This window comes from Peromyscus californicus, unplaced genomic scaffold, assembly GCF_007827085.1.
Source record: "Peromyscus californicus insignis strain IS unplaced genomic scaffold, ASM782708v3 Scaffold_9__1_contigs__length_137607984, whole genome shotgun sequence".
Taxonomy (NCBI): Eukaryota; Metazoa; Chordata; class Mammalia; order Rodentia; family Cricetidae; genus Peromyscus; species Peromyscus californicus.
In genome coordinates this window covers 76,548,871-76,570,863 of record NW_026294617.1, presented here as the reverse complement: position 1 = coordinate 76,570,863, position 21,993 = coordinate 76,548,871, and the positions used below count along the sequence as shown (strand labels likewise).

General features: G+C 42.7%; 1 pseudogene; it reads right to left on the bottom strand.

The window, feature by feature from the left end:
• Nucleotides 1-1,647: 1,647 nt before the first annotated feature.
• Nucleotides 1,648-14,736, bottom strand: LOC128106137 (NADPH-dependent 3-keto-steroid reductase HSD3B3-like; annotated as a pseudogene).
• Nucleotides 14,737-21,993: the final 7,257 nt, after the last annotated feature.

Here is a 21,993-nt window from a genome sequence, read left to right as displayed (position 1 = left end):
TCCCAATCAATGTCATCCTATGAACATTAATCAATGTGGGGTGAGAAAGAAGTTTTGATGCTGGATGAGACTTTCATGTTGTCTGTGATACCAAAAGGCAGGTGAATTACTACCCAGTTGTGACAAGAGACAGTTTTCTTTTCTCTATACTGTGTCCCCACACCTCCCTCAGGTTTATGTTGTCTGGTTGAGCAGACAGGGCTGTAGCTGAAGTTTTCCTGTTTCCTGGCCTGCAGGCAGTCAGTGCAAATCTCTCCCACTAGCACCCCCAAGTAAACACACAGGGACTTATATTACTTATAAACTGTATGGCCATGGCAGCCTTCTTGCTATCTGTTCTTTTATCTTAAATTAACCCATTTTCATAAATCTATACCTTGCCACTTAGCTTGTGACTTACCGGTGTCTTACATCATGCTTCTCCTCACGGTGGCTGGCCACATCTGCTCGCCTCAGCCTTCCACCTGCCAGAATTCTCCTCCTCCTTGTCCCACCAACACTATCCTTCCTGCCTGGCTACTGGCCAATCAGCGTTTCATTTATCAATCAATCATAGCAACATGTATTTACAGCATACAGGACATCCCACAGCACAGGGCCTCGTTCAACTGTGGGTTCTATAGTCAGCTACTGACTCTTATCTTTTAAGGCCTCAAACCTGTCCTGACTGGCTCAGGGAAGCTGAGGGATGAGAGGGAGGGAGGGGAAGGAAAGATGCTAAGGCTATAGAAGGATGTGGGCTAAAGAGATTGGGAAACTGAGGAAAAGAGAGGGAGAGGCAGCTACATTTATAGGTAGGGATAGCAGACTTTCAAATCATAGACTCAGGAGGAGGTACATTTGGAGGAATTCATTACAAGGAGACTCTCAGATCATCTCTGATGCCCACAGCTATTTGTCACAAAACTCACAGCCTCCTGGGTACCTCTCAAGGCTTGTCCTGGTTCTAGAGAACCCCATGTATAGTTGATAAGAAGGGTAAGAAGGAGGATGACTAAGGGAGGCAAGACTCTGCCCTGGAGGAACAGACTATGTTCCAAGGCTGTGCTGTACCCACTGACAACCAGTGTGAGCTCCACCATTCAGTGGGAGGAAGTGGGTTTGAATTTCCAAGACAATGAGCAAGATACTGTCTGTGACCTGGTGATGCTGAACTGAGGCACTCCAGGTCAGTCATCTAGTCCATGCTAGGGCCCACCTCTGTGAGAGTGACATTCTGTTTCTGTTCTCACTATGGCCTTAATTGGGTATAGAAAGGAAAGCTGAAATCAAGATTGACCACACCAACTTTATTGTTCTTTTCTTTGAGCTTCATGAAGCAATGGGAATTTCCTAGACAAGAAATGCTTTGGGACTGTGAGAGGGGAAGTGGAAACACTGATGAAATTCTAAGTTACAAGAGAGAGGCTCTGCGCAGTTCACCACCAGAAACTGAGCCTTTGGTCAGAGCAGCTGAGGCACAGCCTGTGTGTCTCTGGGCAAGTGCTCAGGGCAAAATTTTGGGACTGGGCCAGTGACTGGCAAGGCTTTGGTGACCTGAAGACAAGTTGGCCATTGTGTCAAAGGGAAGTGTAGGAGTTGGGTTGTGTCTTAGACCCTTTCTGGAGGACCTGACAACTTCAGGGCCATGTCCCTGCCATGGTCACATCACTGAGTCTTTGTGTTTAGTGTCCCCTTGTGCTGCTCCACTAGTGACCCGGTCAACTGCGAAGTTTTCTGTCTGGCATCCTTCCAGCTGACAGGTGGCTCATAGCCCAGATCTCGCTGAGCTTTCTTGTAGGAGAAGGTGAACACACTATTTGACAGTGTGACCAAGCAGCAGTTTAAATGAGGGGGGTAATTATAGATTGGATGCAGCAGGAAGCTCACAGTTTCCAACAGGAAGGCAAGCCAGTAGAGCATGGGCAGAGGAAGGCTCCAACTGGAATCAAGGTGGAAGCCCCAGTCCTTGCTCAGGGCATAATGTAAATCATCATAGCTTTGGTGAGGGGTTTCATCTGAGATGTAGTAGAACTGACCTTGGATATTTGGTGACTTCTTGGGGTCTCGTAGGCCCCTGGCTGCCAGAATGTGTGCCCAGGCTGCATTACTCACAAACACTGGGTTGACCACAGAGAATCTGGCAAAACTGTCAAGAATGCCATTGTTCTTGAGTGCTCTATTCACTGCATATGAGGTGTATTGGCTCCCTTCCCCATAGATGAGTGGGAGTCTTAAGGCACAAGTACGCAAAGTGCCACCATCTTTCAGGCTGCTCCCATTGGCTGCCAGCACTGCCTTCTCTGCCATCTTTTTGCTGTATGGGTAGGGATGAGACCATCTACTTTCATGATGGTCTTCCTCGCAGCCATTCTGGATGACCTCCTTGTAGGAGTTTGGTCCAGCCACAGACACTGAGCTGCTGTAGATGAAGACTGGGACACTGGCTTCCACACAAGCATCCAACAGGAGCTGAGTACCTGAGCATGGGAAGTTCACCATTACTGGTAGGAAAGAAGCTCAAGGGTCCACTGTGGAGTCAGAGTCAACCCCACCTCAACCCCAATGGAAGGGCTACTACAGATCTAAACACATTCTTACCTGATCCTGACTCAAATTGCCAATCTATAGCCACAGAATAAACCCCAAATTAAAAGAGGCGACATTTAGATTCTGAAAAACAGGGATTTCTAGGTTTCTGAGTCTATAGAGCTCTCTCTTTCCTTTTCTCTGTCTCTCCCCATCTCTCTATCTCTGTCTTTCTCTTTCTCTCTCTGTTTGAATATAATTATTTTTCTTTACAGTGTTGGGATTACACCTAGGCTCTTCCACATGGTAGATAAGGCCCCTCCCTCTGAACCTCTGTCCCAGTTAGCTTTCTGTTGCTGTGATAACCACATGACCAAAGGAATGTGGGGAGGGAACAGTTTCTATGGCTTCTATGTTCCCATTGCAGTGTGTCCCTGGAGAAAGTCACCCAGGAACAAAGGCAGAGACCATGGCGGAATGCTTTGCTTCCCGTGTGCTCAGCTTGTTTACCTGTGTAACTCAGGACCACCTGCCTAGGGGTGACACACCCCACAGTGAGCCGGGCCCTCCCATATCTATCACTGATCCAGGAAATAACCCACAGATATAACCCCTGGCCTGTCTGATGGGAGCCATTTCTTAGCTGAGGTTCCCTGTTTTCAGGTGACCACTATGAATCAAGCTGACTAAAATGAAAACCAGCATTTTTGTTCTGTAAAGGACTTCCCTAGATTTTTATTCTGGGAAATTATTCCTTTATGTTTTCTAGAAACTGACATCAAGAAATTCACATTATTTTGAGGACTTTCCTCAGTGTTTGAGTCTTTTCCTTTTGAGTAGGTTTGATCCCTGAAACAACTACAACTACAAAAATTAAAAGAGGCTCCTTCCCCAAATAAAAGCAAAGAGTTACATCTTTTTATATATTTCATTTTATTAAAGGAGGGCTGTTTTTTAATTCAAAAATTCAAGAAACCATATTCTCAGAAGTAGTTCAGAATTACAGCATGCCCACTCGGATATACTATAGAAGCATTATGTATTTTTATTTTATGTTATCTTATTTTCAGGATGGAGTCTTATTCCTATGTAGTCCAGACTGGGCTCTAAGGTATGATCTTCCTGACTCAGATTCCTGAGTGCTAGGATTACAGATGGGTACCACTCCATCTGGGCATGTAGTATAAACTCATAATTAGACATTAAAGGCTAGTATTTTTATCTCATTTAGTTAAGACTAATACAGAACTGAGAATCTGAGTATTTAAGCACCAATGTGCAGGGCAGGGTATGAGGAAAGTAGCTAGGTAGAACTAATAGGTTACTATTGGCCATTCCCAAATAATTAGTTGATTTGGAAAAGGAGCCCAAGTCACTAAATTTGGAGGTCACATGGAGGATACATGCCAGACAGGACCTTGAAAAACAGTGGTACTAAGAAGACTGACTTTTGGTGGTGGTTCTGAGTGATCATGTTATGTGGAAATGTCCTTTATTAAAGTATATTGCAAGTCTACTTTCCAAGGCACTAACCCTTTAGGGATGGGAATCTGAAAAAGAAACTCTGTGCCCTGGCTAGGACCAGTCTTCAAGAGTGGACTAACACTAATCTAAAGAGATGACCTTGTAGAAATTTGAAAACTTTTGCTGTTAAGAAAACAAGTGCTGGATCATTTTTCCTGGCAGACCCCTGTGGAGAGGCTTTGATGGCTCTCTACTGAGGAAAGGTCAGGGTCTGGTCCAGAGAGGCAGTGTGTGGGAGCCCAGCTAAAGGAGGGACAAGAAATATTAGATAGAAGGATAGAGGGGATGGAAACAGATAGAAACACAGGATAGCCTAGGTTAGGCCTGGATCATTATCCACCGTCCCTTCCTGTCTCTTCTAAGGAGCTATTTATAGGAGTACCAAGGAGTGGAGCAAAAGACCTCCTCCTAGCTCAGCCAAGTACAGACCCTTTCCAATCACCTGGTCACCACACACGGGGTCGAACAATCCTCTAATGCAGTTCTGCTGGGTAAAGCAAGCTCGGATCTCACTAGGAAACCTTGATGAGCTTCCACAACTCCCCCTTCTTTATATAATAATATGCCTCCCAGGTCCCTCAGATAGAAAGTGTCTGTCCTGGGTCATTCTTGATTAATTTTACATTCACACTCAGGAAGCTATCAAGAAGTAAGTTGCCCATCTTTGGCTATGAGCCCTGGCAGAAGGGGGTACAGAGCCTAACTTAACTCTGGCCCAGGTCCCTACTAACATCTTGCAAACATCCACAGAGATCTCCATAGCTGCCACACCTCCCAGTAAAGGAGTAGAGGATAAAAAATGGAATATCCCTTTTGGAATAGGTCTAAGTTGATTACAGCAGTCTTAGCTGCACTAAGCCTCTTTCTAAATCAATTCTCTTTCCTAACAGATGTTCACTAAAATTTTCAAGAGACTATTTTGATTCCCACAAAAAAACAGTCATTTCAAAACACTTTAAAGTATCCACTCAAGTAAACAAAATCCATGCCAATTATAAAGACACAAACTAACTCGATTGTGGGAGGCCTACCCCTTTCTAAACAAAAACAGAAGGAGTAGAAACTTCTAGGAAGAAGACAGAAAAGCTCCTCTAACTATGATACCCTTTTGCTTAAGTTTTCCAGGGGCCACTGAGACCATAAAGTTATATTTTGAGCTATCATTAAAAGTATTCAAATATATCTGAAGGCAAAAGAGTAATAAATACAATTCTAGTAGGAACATCACTACACATTTTTTACAAACTTACATTCAAAATTTACACTTTTTACATTCAACATTTATACTTTTTACATTCAATATTGACACTTCACATTCAATATTTACATTTTTACATGCTTAATTCAAAAGGGAACTCTATAGAACTATTTTACAAACTTACCTAGAAGAATCTCTTAACAGATCTCACTTATATTCAAAAATCAAACTCTATTAGCAAATATCTAGAAGAGATTTCTTCACAAAACTATTAACAAGACAGGAAGTACACAAATCATTTCTGAAGTTCAGAGTTAATAGTCAGCTTTGATATCATTCTGAAAGTTTTCCTGACAGTTTGAAGTCAGAGAATAATTCATCAGTGGCTGTAAGACTGACTGAGGGTAAAATTCCCTCTTCTTAATTTTTTAAAACTGCTTTTTAAGATTATCATGAGCCTTTCAATGATGCCAATGTTTCTCTCTTGCATTTCAAGCACAACACAAGATTCTTATTTTTTTATTTGCCCACAAGTTTTTTCTTTTTTCAGACCCAAAGCAATTTCCCAGTATATGGACCTCTTTCCCTAGTTTTCCAAGGTTTTCAAAGTGACTTGTTGACAAACAGTATTTATTAACTTTTAATTGCCCCATCACAGGCAACTGTTCATCTATTTTTAATTCTTGAGAGGCAAGCTAACAAAGCTTGTGGAAAAAATAGCATTTTGAGCTGGAAAAACACTGAAAAAAACCAGAGTTTTGGGGCAGTGCAGTACCAGTATCTCTTTTACAGACTTCATTTCCCAAACTGCCTTTCTCTATATTGTCACACTGTTACAAACCACTTTATGGACTACATCTCCCAAGCTGCCATTTTATATATATTCATCCTGTTACAAATGAACTTTGTTTCCCATGCTACCTTTCTGGTCCTCCACAGTCCGGTTTCCATTTACAGGGTTTGTGTTCATACTGAAAGCCAAGATCAGGGGAACTTTTTGACACAGGAGGTTTCTGTTCTCCCTGAGCTGCTGGCATTGACAGGTGTACTTCCTTCACCTAACATTGTCTCCAGAGTGGTCCACACCTGTCGACAGGTGCACACTCAGGCATTTCAGTAACCTTTTGCCCACACCCCACCTCACTTTACTGGATCGGTGAAAAAGTAAAGAGAGTACTTGAAAATAGAGCCTTTTTAGCAAGATTTTCCCCCCAATAGAGAAAGAAACAAAAGAGCTTTTTCAGAGATGTTCTTTTCACAGCCTTGGGTACTGCATAGCTCCACCTACTGTTGGGGCTGGTAGTCAAGCAGGCCACTCTCCTGTTCCCACTGGCCTTGTTTTTATGCAAATTTTGCCTTAGCTCTTCCCATGCTGCCTTTATAGCTGCTGAGAACTTAGACCCTGCTTTTTGATGCCAGCAGCTTTTTACCCTGGGTTCTGCTCTGCCTTTGCTGTGGCTCCATCCTTCAGTGGGGAAGCTGACCCACTCAGATCTCTGCCTGTACTCTCCCAAGAATCTACTGCTAGGCTCTAGCCACTGGGGATTTTGGCGAGGGTCTAAAGTGTCTGCTGTTTTTCTAATTTCGACTGGAAGGGGAGATCGGACTGTCAGAAAGGATTTGCCCTATTCCAAGAGGTTTTTTGTTTTTTTCTAGAGCAATTACAGGTGATTTTCCCATACTGATAGATGTAATTTCCAGGTGATTTAATTTTTACCATTACAGAAAGAGAAAAAAAAAATCTGAGAAGGAAAGACCTGAAGAGCTTCCAGTTTTTCAGAGAAAGATTAATAAGTTTTTCCCAAGAAAGCTTTCAGTTTTTGAGAGAAAGATTACTAAATTTTCCCCAAGACTTCTGTCCCTAAACTTGGCTTCATGGTCAAGGAAACTAATCCTGATGGTATCATACAGTAACAATGTCAGTGGAGTCAAGAGTTTTATTTTACCTGCATCTGTCTCAGGGAAAATTTTTTCCTCTGCCACTCAGGACATAAATCTAAGCTGTTCACAGGCCAAATCTTCCACAGGAATCTTTCCTGCCCATTTTTCTCATCTTGGATAGATTTTTCTCTGATTTTCCCCCAGGAGTTTGCATTCATAGTCCCATAGTTGGAAAAATCAAGGAGACAGTTCCTCTATCTTGTTGCTTATCTTATCCTAAGTTTTTTTCTACACAATATTCCTACATTCTACCTTATATTTTTTCCTTAATTTTTATAGATGGAAATTAAGAGAGAAAGAATAAGAAAGAAATCTAGATAGAGAGAAATATACACTGCAGCCTCACTCACTTTTAACTTTGGCATTAAGCCACCTTATTTTCACTCTCAAGAATAAAATACAGTCACCTTTATTTTTAATTCCTTATCGGGCATGCCCCTTTACACCCAAGACACCCCCTCTCTCCTTTTGCCAAGTCCCCTATCCCTGTTCCTGGCACCATTTGTGGGAGCCCAGCTGGGAGACTGGCTCCCACATTTTATGACAGGTTACTCTTGAGGAGAGAGGGATACGAGATATTAGATAGAAGGATAGAGGTGATGGAAACAGGTAGAAACACAGGATAATCTCGGGTGGGCCTGAATCACTATCCATCGCCCCCTCCTGTCCCTTCTAAAGGGCTAGGTATAGAAATCCCAAAGGGTGGAGCAAAAGACCTCCCCCTAGCTCAGCCAAGTGCAGACCCTTTTCAATCACCTGGTAACCATGCACATGGTCAAGCAATTGTCTAATGCAGTCCTGCTGGGTGAAGCAAGCTCAGATCTCACTAGGAAAACTTTGTGGGTATTCACGGCAGTGGGTGGGTGGACATCAAACATTTGAAGATGGAGTCCACTCTCTTTGTAAAGGAGGAGTCAAACTTCCTGGATGTTGAAGAGTCCTGGGTGTGGCTTTGTTTTTTCTCTCCTCTGACTACCTGTGGGGCCTCTGTTCCCTCCTCTCTCAGCACAATCTCTTCTTCTAAACATCAAGGACAACCGCCCTGAGTTCTGCTAGCTGGGCTGACAAGCAGAGGCATCTGACAGACCCAGAGCACAGCAGGTGTTCCATGGCTGGCACTTCCCTTCCTGTCCTCATGCTATTTGACCATTCTGATTTTCCACTCTCTCCATATCCTCCTGAGGCACTGTACCTTTCAGGTTGATATCCAGGACGGTCTGTCTGGGAATGGCACCCAAGATGTCAAGGCTGGCAGCGGTGTGGATGACAACAGAGACACCCTGGCAGGCTCTCCTCAGGCACTGGGCATCCAGAATGTCTCCCTTTAGCACTGTGACCTTGGCTTTTGTCTGCAGCTCTGAGGAACACAAAGCAGGTCACTGGGAAGCTTTCTGCACAGGATGGATGTTTCCTGACACAGTATCAGTGACCTAGGCCTTTAAGGGCACTCAGAGTGAGGGAATCCTGGCAAGGAGGGCTTTCTACTGAAGGAATAATAATTGCTTAACAGTCAGAATGTATCATCTGTGGGGAAGGAGGAAGCATCTGTGTCCACCCCTCCCTTTGTAGAAAATGAATCTGAGCAGTGAGATTTGATTTGTGTTTTGCACATAAAAACAGAGTTATGGGAATTCATACAGTGATTAAAGGAACCAGAGAGGTGGTGGATGTCAAATGTAAAAAGGCAGAAGTAGGATTTAATTGATAAAGAATGGGGAATCACTTGTGGATTCAGACTGAAGGAGGAACAGAGGCAGAGTTCTGCCTTCGGAAGCTGTAACAGTGCTCTCAGGTTGCAAATGGAGAGGCATGAAGACATAAGAGTAACCTGGGCAAGTAACAAGTTAATCAGATTGTGTCCTCCAGAGTTCCAGTGAGAAGTACCCAGAAGAGGGAGACACGAAGATGGAAAATTCAGCCACGCCCCGACAGGTCTTGATACTTTCTGAGTCTGTGCTGAGCACAAATGAAGAGTGAGCTCAATTACAAAGAGGAAACGGAAGCCCCAGTGAGAGAACTCAGAATGGGCTCCTATGATGGGTTTAGGTGAGCATTTCTTACTGGATAGATACATTGTAAATGAGGAGGCCACCCCCAAGGGACCATACTACATCCAGGGGAAATGGATAGCTTCAGGTTCAATTTATAGGATGATACTAGCTAGCAATCACAATGTCACCCAAATTAGTTCACAAAATTGATGGTATGGCACAGTATCTATACCCCACACTGGCTTGAGATTCATAATCTACACATGGCTTTCTCAGTTTGCTATCTCCTTTCCCAGCTGTCTCATGAAGTTAGGATTCTAGTGTCCTTGGTATAGGTTGGGGAAATTGCAGAAAGCTCCAGGGACATGTCTAAGGACACACATCTTTCTAGTGAAGGCTCTATTGTCCCTCTGCCTCCATCCAATCCATTCTCACTTCTCTATGCACTCTAAGATCAAGACTCATTCAGAATCAACTCTTTTGAGACAATCAGGTCAACTAAATTTGCAATGAATGCCAAAGAATACTTTGATAGAGGTAGAAGTAGAAATCCAGAGCTGGAGAAATCCTTCTTGGGACATAATACAATCTCTGCTGAATGTGCTACTGTAGCCCCTCCTCTCCTTTCACAGGGAACCCCAGGAAGGCCTTGACGTAGAGGATGAAGGGTAAAAGCCTTCCGGGAAGGCGGCAGGTACCAGGATGGGAGTCTCTTTCTGTGTGATTTCTCCTCCACTCTTCTTAGTGGCTGACTTTAGACAGACAGGGTCAGAAGATTTGCTGTGACAGAGCAGGAGGAGCCCAGATACAGGACCAAGTAGACTCACACATCAGTTCTTTGGGGGGTCCTGAGATACCAGGAGGTGACATCTTGAGTGCTTTCTGGTAGAGCCACATCTCTCACCTTGTCCAAGACACCATGGACTTGGCAGTTGTTCTTCACTGCCACATCATAGAGCTGATGCTGTGCTGTGAGCTGCAGTAGGAGATCCAGAGAGAAGCTACCACACTCCAGCCTTTAAAAGGACAGAGGCTCCCACCAGACCTCCTGGACCCCTACCCTACTTTGTCTTATTTTAGCTGTGGGACCTTGAGGAAGTCAGTTAACATTGTTGCACCCAAAGTCCAATGTCCCCAAAGACCATCAAGAGACCAATCTGAATACAAAAGCAAAGAGTCTTTTAAATTCACGAGTTCAAACCCAGGTCCCTTTTACAACCATCACAGCAGTAGAGTGACAGTGACCTTAAGTATTATCAAGATAAGAATTTTATAGTGGTTAGGGTTGGGGGTCTAGGGGAATTCCAGCTCTGTAGAGTCACAAGCTCAGGATTGGTGCCTACTTCAGGTTGGAGATGCTTGGTTTGAACAGATTGGAGCAATGCAGCTGCAAGGAAATTGCCATCTTCTCTAACAGTTTATGCCATGCGTCTATATCATTTGCAGACCCACTTTCTCTGACTATTAGACATTCCATTTCTTATCTGCAGGAAACTTGCTCCCTCTGACCTCTATGGTATATAATCTGTCATATCCTTTAGGTTATGGTAGGAAATGTCTGGAACTCGTTTTTTATGTGGCTTTTAATTGTCTTGGTCAAAGGGCAGCACATCATCTGATGAGTTTCCTAGGGTCTGCTGCCCCCAGCCTAATCTTCTGGTGGGTTTCCCAGGGCTTGCTGCCCCCTATCTGACCCTTCTCTGAGATGGCTGCCCTCTGTCATCCTCTCAAACATCTGTGTTGTCTCCTTGTCTATAGAGTCAGAAGACAAGATTCCCTTTGTTTTGGGATCTCATGGGGGTGGAGAAATAAGGAGTTTCCACCATTAAGATGTCTCTGACACATTAGGACACCAGAAGGAATCTCTCCTTTTACTGAGAGAAGGGCAATTCAGTTGAGAAAAGTGCCTCCATTTGATGCCCTCCTGTAGGGCATTTTCATCATTAGTGATTCATGTGGGAGGGCACAGCCCATTGTGGGTGGTGCCATCCCTATGTTCTATAAGAAAGCAGGCTGAGCAAGCCATGAGAGCAAACCAGTGAACCACACCCTTTCAATGCCCTTGCATCAGTTCCTGGTTCCAGGTTCTTGCCCTGTTTAAGTCCCTGTCCTGATTTCCTTTGGAAGATGAAGAGTGATATGGAAGCATAAGCCAAACAAATATTTTCCTCCCCAACTTGTTTTTACTCATGGTGCATCCTCACATCAATAGTAATCATTACTAAGATTCTTTATGTTATTTATTTCTTTTTTGCTTGTTTGGAGACAAGGTGTCTAGGTTATTTGTAAGGCAGTTAAAATAGTAAAACATGAGGCAGAAATTTAAGGTTTATGTATTTTAGCATTTTGTTGTATGTAACAAAGGGAAACAACTGAGTATGGAAGGGAAGTGTGACATGTTTTATAAGGATTTATGAGGATATATATAAAATAGGAAAATATGTCCAAAGAAGGCAGAGGTAGTTTTTTGAGTTTTTGTTTTTCTTTTTTCTTTTTTTGGTTTGTTTGTTTCTCTAAATATAACAATGGACCCAAATTACAAAAGAGAGATAAGACCCAGAATGAAGGAAACAGTTGGACTAGTAGTGAATGGATGGAGAAAGGTGCAAAAGGATTTCAGAAAGGCACAGGACTTCTTGTAGGAGGCACAGAGGTCCTCATGCCCACAGATGAGCACTAGCGGATCCTGGAATGTTAGCACACAGACTTGTTCCTCCAAGGGAAGGAATGCATAACCAGCTGTCTGTCCAGAAGGCTGGGAGCAGACGAGCTTTCTAGTCTAGTCAACTTTGCACTGTCTGTGTGCTTGAAAATCACACTCGATCCTCCCCAGACCCATATCCTAGGTTGATTTTCCCGATCTATAGAACCCATCTTAAGGAAGGCATCCCTTGTACTAAATGAAAGAGTTTCCATGTGATCGTGTCTGATACTTATTTAGCTTACTTTGTTCCTTAAGGTTTATGTATGTATGCTTTATTGTGCACGTGTGTTTGAGTTAATTGTCACCAGGAAGATATTTGCAAAATTGTACTGTGCTTAAATATACCAAAATTAAACCATTCAGTGTCAGACTCCAGAAACTGAAACCAACACAAGCTATTTAGATGTATTGAACTGCCTTCTTTCCTCCCAGGGACTGTTACCTATTAGCATTGGTGTTCAAAGAGCCCCCTGAAACTTCTGGGACAGATGCACATGATATCAAATAGACAATGAACAGGTATCAAGGAATATTAGCACCTGAATAGCCTTTCATTCTCCATGATCATATTGGGGAGTTTTCCCTATAAACAAAATGCATCGGGTTCAATAATCAATAAAGAGAAGAGCAAAACCAATAGGGGTTTCTTGCATCTGATCTTAATAGAGAACTGTGTTGTCTATTAAGTCATTTTGTTATAAATAATATTAAAGTTCTTTTAAGCTATTCTACTTAATTAAAAAAACAGTTGATGGAGTCGGGCATGGTTAAACATCTGTAACAAAAATTAACTTAAAACTTGTAACTCTAAATTGGAGCTGTTCTGGGAAACAACACATGATTCTCTACCATCTTAACTAAATGAAGTGTAGTCAGGAGGCTGGCAGCCATCTTTGCTAGGGTTGGAGAAGAGGGGGGTCATGTGACCTCATTACCATCTTAATAAAAGGTGACCACATGGAGTGGGCCTACCAAGGAGGCAACAACAGTTGTCCAAGATATTTTGGATTAGGATGTATTTTTGTTTGATAATTTCTGTCCTGTCTTGAGAATAAGGTTCATCAAAGATAGATGTAAAACAATGCTAATTTAATGAGGTATTAAAGCAAGGAGGTTAGATATACATTCTTAAATATGTCTATGTTGGCCTGAACAGAACTTAGATCAAGAGAGAGCCTTTGTCAGACTGCTTACATTTTTCTCTTAGTGGCATATCTTGGCAGAGCCCACTGAAATGTACCCACATCACACTTTGTGTTTGTTTGAAGACTCTCTGAATGGGCAGGGTTTGGATAGAGATACGGAATGGGCCTTCTCAGACCATGCAGGGACAAGTTGGAAGTTCCAACTGAACAAGACCCTTGCAACTATTGCTTGTTAAAACTCTGAAGGCTATTACTTTTAACACAATACTGGCCCAGTATCATAAGATGCTAATCATTCCTACAAAACAGATAAAATTTATTTTGACAATGGATTCCAAGTAAGTGTAGCCCAAGAACTACTCTTTCCAAACCTCTTTGTTGCTCAAGTGTGTCTTAAAGTGTTTGGACACTGAGTTGTGGTGGTTTGAATGAGAATGGCTCCCATAGGTTCATATAAGTGAATACTTGGTCCCCAGTTGGTGGAAAGGTTAGTGGGTGTTGCCTTTTTGGAGGAAGTACATCCCTGGGCATGGCCTTTGAGGATTCAAAAGACTTGCATCATTGTTAGTTAGTTCTCTGTCTTGGCCTCTGGGTCAAGACATGAGCTCTCAGCTATTTCTACAGTGCCATGCTGCCTGCTGCCTGCCCTGATATCAGATAAGAGATTTTATACAGACCCTATTTGACAAAGCCAAGGGATGGGTGGGTGGGATCCAGGCAAAAGGGTTAAATGAACTTGGAGAGTATGGAGAAAGAGATGTGTTCATAATGGCCTCACACTGGGAGCAAGATTCCTTTACAAGCTACATCCACTGAAGGATGTGAGACTGGAGCAGCTGGGAAATGATATAAACCCAGTGCTTGCACTTGGCCTGGAGTGGGGGAGAGATAGCAGAAAAACATAAAGTACCTCTCCAGTAAAGTCTGTAGACATTTCCTTTGAGGATGAAGGACAGAGAGGAGGAATGATGGGAAAGACATTGGAGGAATCCCCATGACACATATGAAGTCCACCTGATCCTCAGTCTGTATCTGTCCTATGTATATGCTCTCTAGTCCCCTTCTCATTCTCTCTCTCTCTCTCTCTCTCTCTCTCTCTCTCTCTCTCTCTCTCTCTCTCTCTCTCTCTCTCCCTGTCTACCTCCTTCATCAATTTACCTCTACATTGTAATCACTTCCTGCTATGAACTTCACTCTCCCCTAGTCTTAAATAAAAAGAAACTACAAAGCTGATTGGGAATGTTCAAAGGAGGCACTTTGAACTGCTCAGGTCTCTAGTTCAATAATCTTTTGCCAGTGTTGCACAATATTGCCATGTCCAGAACCTTTAAGAAACAAAGACTTCCAGCAAGGAGAAAACTGATCTACAATGTCTAAATAGGAGAGCAGCATGAAGACCCAGGGCCTGCCCATGTTCTCTAGTTCTGGGTCATCCAGAATCCACTTTTTCCAACTATGCAGTGCCTTTTAGGCTGTCTCAACTGTGATTGTTCCTGCTGAGGCTCTTCACAGATCCACCTGTTTCTTGCTTGGTGACAAAAAATCCCTTCCCATACCCAATCCATGTTCACCATCCTCCAGGTCACTTACTGGATAATTCCTCCCTGTGTTTTGGAGTGAAGGACCTGAACAAGGCCCTGATCTCCTGCAGCTCTTTCTCAAGTGGATGATTCTCTGGCCCAGAAACCCTCCTGCTCCTGTCACCAGACAGCTCCAAACAGCCATGGTCAACACAGGAAGCAGATCTCAGTGGCCTCAGGTGTGGTATAATGTCACCCTGGGGAGGGATAGAAAGAGAGTTGTAATGGTTACAGAGTCATGGAGTTCCTACTATGATGACATAGTAGAAAAAGATGTCTTCAAGATGGTTCTTGAACATTTTTCTCATAACATCGCTTCCATGATTCCAAAATGTCTGCGTCTTCTTCAACAAACAAGCAAAAGTTCAGTTCTGCAACAGACACCAGATGTGCAACTTCTAAGTCAGGTCAGCTCTGACACTGAGACCCTGTCAGACCTCACATGTCAGGCTGTGCCCCAAGGTTGTCCCTGTCACATGAGATGCCACTTCCAAGCCCCAGACTGTCTTACCTGTGCTTCTGAGAAAGCGTGCACACCCTGGGGTCCTACAACCCCTCACTGCATATGACTAATTCCTGTAGCTCCTCTTGGACTTCATGGACCAACGCTTACATCCATTAGCTTCTGCAGCACAAATCTTAAAGAATCTTATAAATCATAACAAACCCAGAGCCAGGTATTGGGGTGAATGCTGAATGATCAGAGAAGCAAAATAAGCCACAGCTAACCTCACCTCGCCAACTTCTCAGTTGATCCTGTTTTCTCAAACTAGAAGCCTCTGAGTCCTCATCTGAATGGATCTCAGCTGAACTTCTGCTAAAAGCTAAAGGCTTAAAAGATTAAAAAGAGGTCTAGTTCTTGGTCCTCATCCCTTATATACCTTTCTGCTTCCTGCCATCACTTTCTGGGATTAAAGGCATGTGTCACCATGCCTGGCTGTTTCCAGTGTGGCTTTGAACTTGCAGAAATCCAGATAGGTCTCTGCCTCAGAAATGCTACAATTAAAAGCGTGTGTGCCACCATTCTCTTGACTCTATGTCTGTCTAGTGACTGTTCTGTTATCTGACCCCAGAAAAGTTTATTAGGGTGCACAATATATTGGGGGACACAATATAACCACAAACTTTCTATTAAGGATATTACAAAGGATACGGAGGAAGAAGAGCACAGGCTGAGGAATGAGTAAGGGGAATAAGGCTTCTACATTCTTGTTTGATGTACTAACTCCAAGAATGTCTAACTGTTCAGCTACCCAGAATCTTAGGAGGCTGGGCCTTCCTGCATCAATTGATAATCAAGACAATGCCCCACATGTCAATCTCATGTTGGCAATTCTTCAGTTGAGGTTTCTTTTTTTCAGATGACTCTAGGTTACGTTGTGTACAAGCAAGGGTAATTAAACATGGCCAAAAGAGTATTTCCTCAATGTGTTAGCTGTAATACTCCTGATTTCTTTCTCAGTCTATTTGTCATTTATATACAAGAGGGTTCTTGATTTATGTGAGTTAATTTGGTATCCTGCTACTTTGTTGAAGTTATCTGTAGGAGTTATCTGGTGGAATTTTTATGATCACTTAAGACTATCCTATTATCTGCAAATAAAGATATTTTGACTTCTTCCTTTTCAAGATGTATTTCCTCCATCTTCATCAGTTGTGTTATTGCTCTAGCTAACACTTCGAGTACTGTATTGAATAGGTATGGAGAGAGTGGACAACCTTGTCTTGTTCCTGGTGTTAGTGGAAATGCTTTGAGTTTCTCTTCATTTAAGTTGATGTTGGCTATCTGTTTACTGTATATTGCCTTTATTCTGTTGAGTTATATATGTTCTTTTTATTTCTGACCTCTCTAGGACTTTTAGTGTCCCAACTTTGATGCTCAGTGGCTACTAAGGAGTTTCAGATCCACTATCGCCTGGGAAACACCTAGAATTCAATGCAGGAATGCCAGGAAGACCTATTGACATTTAGCTCTCCAGTCAAGGAGGCCACTGATAACAGGCAAAGGGCTGGTCCCAAGCTCTCATCTCCACAGTCCTTAGAGAGGTCTCCTGACCCTCCTAGAAGGTGTTGGGAGGACTAGGAAACTCACACCAGCAAATATTCCAGTGCAGGACTGTGGTAGAGGAAGCTAAGGAGCACAAATTTTGGGGAGGCACAGAAGGCACACAGGGTTACAGCTGTCAAATAGCTCTCCCACCATCCTTAAAGCCTCAAACTGCACTTCTCAGGTGAGGAAATTTGCTGAAATCTGAGGGAAAAATTGAGTGGCAGCCCAGGAATTTGGATCAAACTTGGGCAATGCTTCTGCTTGTGAAACAAGAGATTCCCCAGGAGGATAACCTGAAGCAAGAAGTAGTTGAGAAACTACATTACAGGGAGTGGGATGAGCTGCCAGAAGGAACAGTCCTGGAAGAACCTTGATATAGATGCTGGGATTTCAGTGGATGGTAAAGGATGGTTTTCTCCCCAACTATTCCTTTAAAAAAAAGTTATTTGTTTCTTTATTTTATATCCCAGCCACAGTTTCCCCCTACCCAATCCACTCCTCTTCTGTTTCTGTTTAGGAAAGGGCATCTATCCCATGAATATCAGCAGAGCATGAAATCTGGAGTTTCCCTAAGACTCAGACCCTCCCCATATATTAAGGCTGAGCAATGAGGAGTAGAGTCCCCAAAGGCAGTAAAAGAGTCAGCTTCCCTCTTTCTGTCCTTCCCTCCATATTCCCCTCTCTCCCCTTGTGTCTTATACAGCACAGTGATTAATTTTTCCACCCTAGACTCCCGGTGGCCTTCTGCTTCTTGATTCTCATCATGATTATCACTCACATTAGGCAGTACCTTCAATTCACATTTACATTTATGTTTAAAGCATTCTGCCTCTTCCTTCATCTCCCCTTCTTGTGCCGGCTATTTGATAAAATCTGTGTCTCCTGTACCTTGTTTTTTGTTTTATTCACTCAGAATTTCCTACCTGGTCAGTTACTGTTGACACTGAGGTGAAACGTGTCCCCTCAGCACAGAAACCAGGTGAATGGCACTCATTGTATTTATAAGGACAGTAAAATTAGCTATGGATAACACGTGGAGGAGGTAAAGGGAGAAGATTGTAGAGTGGGTGAGTAAGGAGTTGAGAAGATTGCCTTAGCAGAAGACGCATCTGTCATTTCTTCTGTTGGTAAATTGATACCTACTGTTTACACATATTGAGTCAAGCCTGAGAGTATGAATCCCCCAGATTCAGGCTCAAGCATTTATCTCAAAGGCCCTTTAAGAGCCTTTTCTCAGACAAATGCCCCCATCTCTCACCCCTGTGATGAGGAGAAAGGAGAACAGAAAACAGTTTAAAGCTATTCAAGACATGGAGCCCTCGAGAACAGCTAGAAGAACCATTGCCAATAGAGGTTATTGCTTGTCTCATGGTATAAAGATACTTAATGTGGGAATACCATAAGTTGAACTTACGTTTTGTTTCCTGGGGTTGGAAATCGGGATTGCAGCAGGCACAGCAGAGAGCTTCCTTCTTCATCTGGAAGCATGAAGCACAGTGTGCACTAGGAGTAGCAGCTGTTCAAAGTCCACCTCAGAGACACCTCCTGCAACAAGGCCATATATTCTAATGCTTTCCTAACATTTCTATCCAAGGGGACTAAGGATTCAAGCATGTGAGTCTACGAGGTCATTCTCATCCAAAGGCCACCAATGTTGCCAAGCTCCAGCAAGACTGTTTCAGCAGGGCCTCCCTGATCATTTATATCAGTGTTTTAAGAGCCTTATTTGAGATTACATTTGCTTTCTCTCCCACTTGGGCTACTCTAGTCATTTCTGATGGGTAGTGTAAGCCCCTGGTTTGATCATGTTTCTTTGTCTATATGCCACTTCTCCCTATCTGCTATTTTTATTTGTAATTTTACTTTTGCTAGCTGTATATTCAATAAAAACCAATCATTCACTACTAAAAGGATATGTATAATAGACCTATTTTCTTTTTTTTTAATTTATTTTAATTTATTTTGCAATACAATTCAGTTCTACATATCAACCACGGATTCCCTTGTTCTTCCCCCTCCCGTCCCCCTCACCTTCCCCCCAATCCCCCCCCAATTCCCATCTCCTCCAGGGCAAAGCCTTCCCCACAGACTGAGGTCAACCTGGTAGACTCAGTCCAGGTAGGTCTAGTCCCCTCCTCCCAGGCCGAGCCAAACAATCCTGCATAGGCCCCAGGTTTCAAACAGCCATCTCATGCAATGAGCACAAGATCTGGTCCCACTGCCTGGATGCCTCCCAAACAGATCAAGCCAATCAACTGTCTCACCCATTCGGAGGGCCTGATCCAGTGGGGATCCCTCAGCCATTGGTTCATAGTTCATGTGTTTCCATTCATTTGGCTATTTGTCCCTGTGCTTTATTCAACCTTGGTCTCAACAATTCTCGCTCATATAAACCCTCCTCATTCTCGCTAATTGGACTCCCAGAGATCCACCCGGGGCCTAGTCATGGATCTCTGCATCCAGATCCCTCAGTAGTTGGATGAGGTTTCTAGCACAACAATTAGGGGTTTGGCCATCCCATCACCAGAGTAGGTCAGTTCGGGCTGTCTCTCGACCATTGCCAGCAGTCTGTTGTGTGGGTATCTTTGTGGATTTCTGTGGGCCTCTCTAGCACTTTGCTTCTTCCTATTCTCATGTGGTCTTCATTTACCATGGTCTCCTATTCCTTGTTCTCCCTCTCTGTTGTTGATCCAGCTGGGATCTCCCGCTCCCCCAAGCTCTCTTTCCCTCAACCCTCGCCTTTCATTACCCCCACTCATGTCCAGGCTGTTCATGTAGATCTCATTCCATTTCTCTGTCATTGGGCGATCCCTGTGTCTTTCTTGGGGTCCTGTTTTCCAGGTAGCCTCCCTGGTGATGTGAGTAGCAGACAAGTCATCCTTGTTTCATGTCTAGTATCCTGCTATGAGTGAGTACATACCATGTTTGTCTTTCTGAGTCTGGGTTACCTCACTCAGGATGATTTTTTCTAGATCCATCCATTTGTCTGCAAACCTCATGATGTCATTGTTTTTCTCTGCTGAGTAGTATTCCATTGTGTATATGTACCACATTTTGTTTATCCATTCTTCAGTTGAAGGGCATCTGGGTTGTTTCCATGTTCTGGCTATTACAAACAATGCTGATATGAACATAGCTGAACAAGTGCTCTTATGGTGTGGTTGAGCATTTCTTGGGTATATGCCCAAGAGTGGTATAGCTGGATCTTGGGGGAGATGGATTCCCAATTTTCTAAGAAAGCGCCATATTGATTTCCAAAGTGGTTGTACAAGCTTGCATTCCCACCAGCAGTGGAGGAGAGTTCCCCTAGCTCCACATCCTCTCCAGCATAAGGTGTCTTCAGTGTTTTTGATCTTAGCCATTCTGACAGGCGTAAGGTGGTATCTCAGAGTTGTTTTGATTTGCATTTCCCTGATGATTAGGGATGTTGAGCAATTTCTTAAATGTCTTTCGGCCATTTGAGTTTCCTCTGTTGAGAATTCTCTGTTTAGTTCTATAGCCCATTTCTTAATTGGACTGTTGGGCATTTTGATGTCTAATTTCTTGAATTCCTTATATATTCTGGATATCAGTCCTCTGTCAGATGTGGGGTTGGTGAAGATCTTTTCCCATTCTGTAGGCTGTCGCTTTGCCTTGTTGACTGTATCCTTTGCCCTACAAAAGCTTCTCAGTTTCAAGAGGTCCCATTGATTGATTGTTTCTCTCAGAGTCTGTGCTACTGGTGTTCTATTTAGGAAGTAGTCTCCTATGCCAATGCGTTCAAGACTACTTCCTACTTTCTCTTCTAGCAGGTTCAGAGTAGCTGGATTTATGTTGAGGTCCTTGATCCACTTGGACTTAAGTTTTGTGCACGGTGATAGATATGGATCTATTTGCAGCCTTCTACATGTTGATATCCAGTTTTGCCAGCACCATTTGTTGAAGATGCTTTCTTTTTTCCATTGTGCACTTTTGGCTTCTTTGTCAAAAATTATATGTTCATAGGTGTGCGGATTAATGTCAGGGTCTTCAATTCGATTCCATTGGTCCACATGTCGGTTTTTATGCCAGTACCAAGCTGTTTTTATTACTGTAGCTCTATAGTAGAGCTTGAAGTCAGGGATCGTGATGCCTCCAGAAGTTGTGCTATTGTACAGGATTCCTTTGGCTATCCTGGGTTTTTTGTTTTTCCATATGAAGTTGAGTATTATTCTTTCCAAGTCTGTGAAGAATTGTGTTGGTATTTTGATGGGGATTGCATTGAATCTGTAGATTGCTTTTGGTAAGATTGCCATTTTTACTATGTTAGTCCTGCCTATCCATGAGCATGGGAGATCTTTCCATTTTCTGACATCTTCTTCAATTTCTTTTTTCAGGGACTTAAAGTTCTTGTCATATGACCTATTTTCTTTATGACACATAATTAATGTAGTTTTCAAAATCAAGTGGGTGCTGTTTTGAAGGTGTTATTGTAATCAAAAGGAAAAGGTGAAAATGGGAGTTAAAAATAAGAGTGTATCTGGCCATTGCCACTGTGTTGCTGAATTGGAAACTTGACAAGTGAGCTGGTGATGTGATGGGATGAGTAGAGCCTCACCCCCATTGAAACCTGGCCTCTCATTCTCAGTGGGTAGAAAAACAGTGGGAGCCAATGCCTTTTGTATTTAATACTTCAATAAAGGGTTAACATGTAAAGGTTTTTAGCTGTTTTTTGTTTGTTTGTTTGTTTTTAGTTTTTTTTCTGCTCTTTCCTGATATCAGACAGAGTTCACTGTTCATGTTTATTTTGGAGTTCCTTTGTCTTAGCTGGTACTAACTCAGTGTGACCTCTTGTAATTCTTAGACTTTTGTAAGAGAAAATCAATGTGTGAAAAAACATTTAATGAAATCTAAGCAACAATGAGATTTGCTTACCTAATTGCAATAGAGAAAACTCTTACAGTTTAACAATTTTCTGGGCCGATAATCTTAATTTCTTATGTTATGTCACACAAACAATTTAGATTCAACTCTTTTCAAAACTATTTTATTGATTCTTTGAAATTTGATAGCAAATATTTTGATCGTATTTACTTCAAATCCCTCCCCTTAACTTTGCCCAGATTCATCCCCACTCAACAGGTAAATGGATGGAACTAGAAAAAAATCATCCTGAGTGAGGTAACACAGACCCCAAAAGACTAATATGGCATGTATTTGTTTATACATTAGCCGCTAAGTCTTTGATAAGCAGTCTATGATCTATATAACCACAGAGTTTAGAAATAGATAAAGAACTAGGTGTGAGAGAGAAAGAATCCCCTGAAAAGGGGAAATAGAATAGATAGTAATGGATGAATGGGGAGGGATGGGAAAGGGAGAATAAAATGGGGA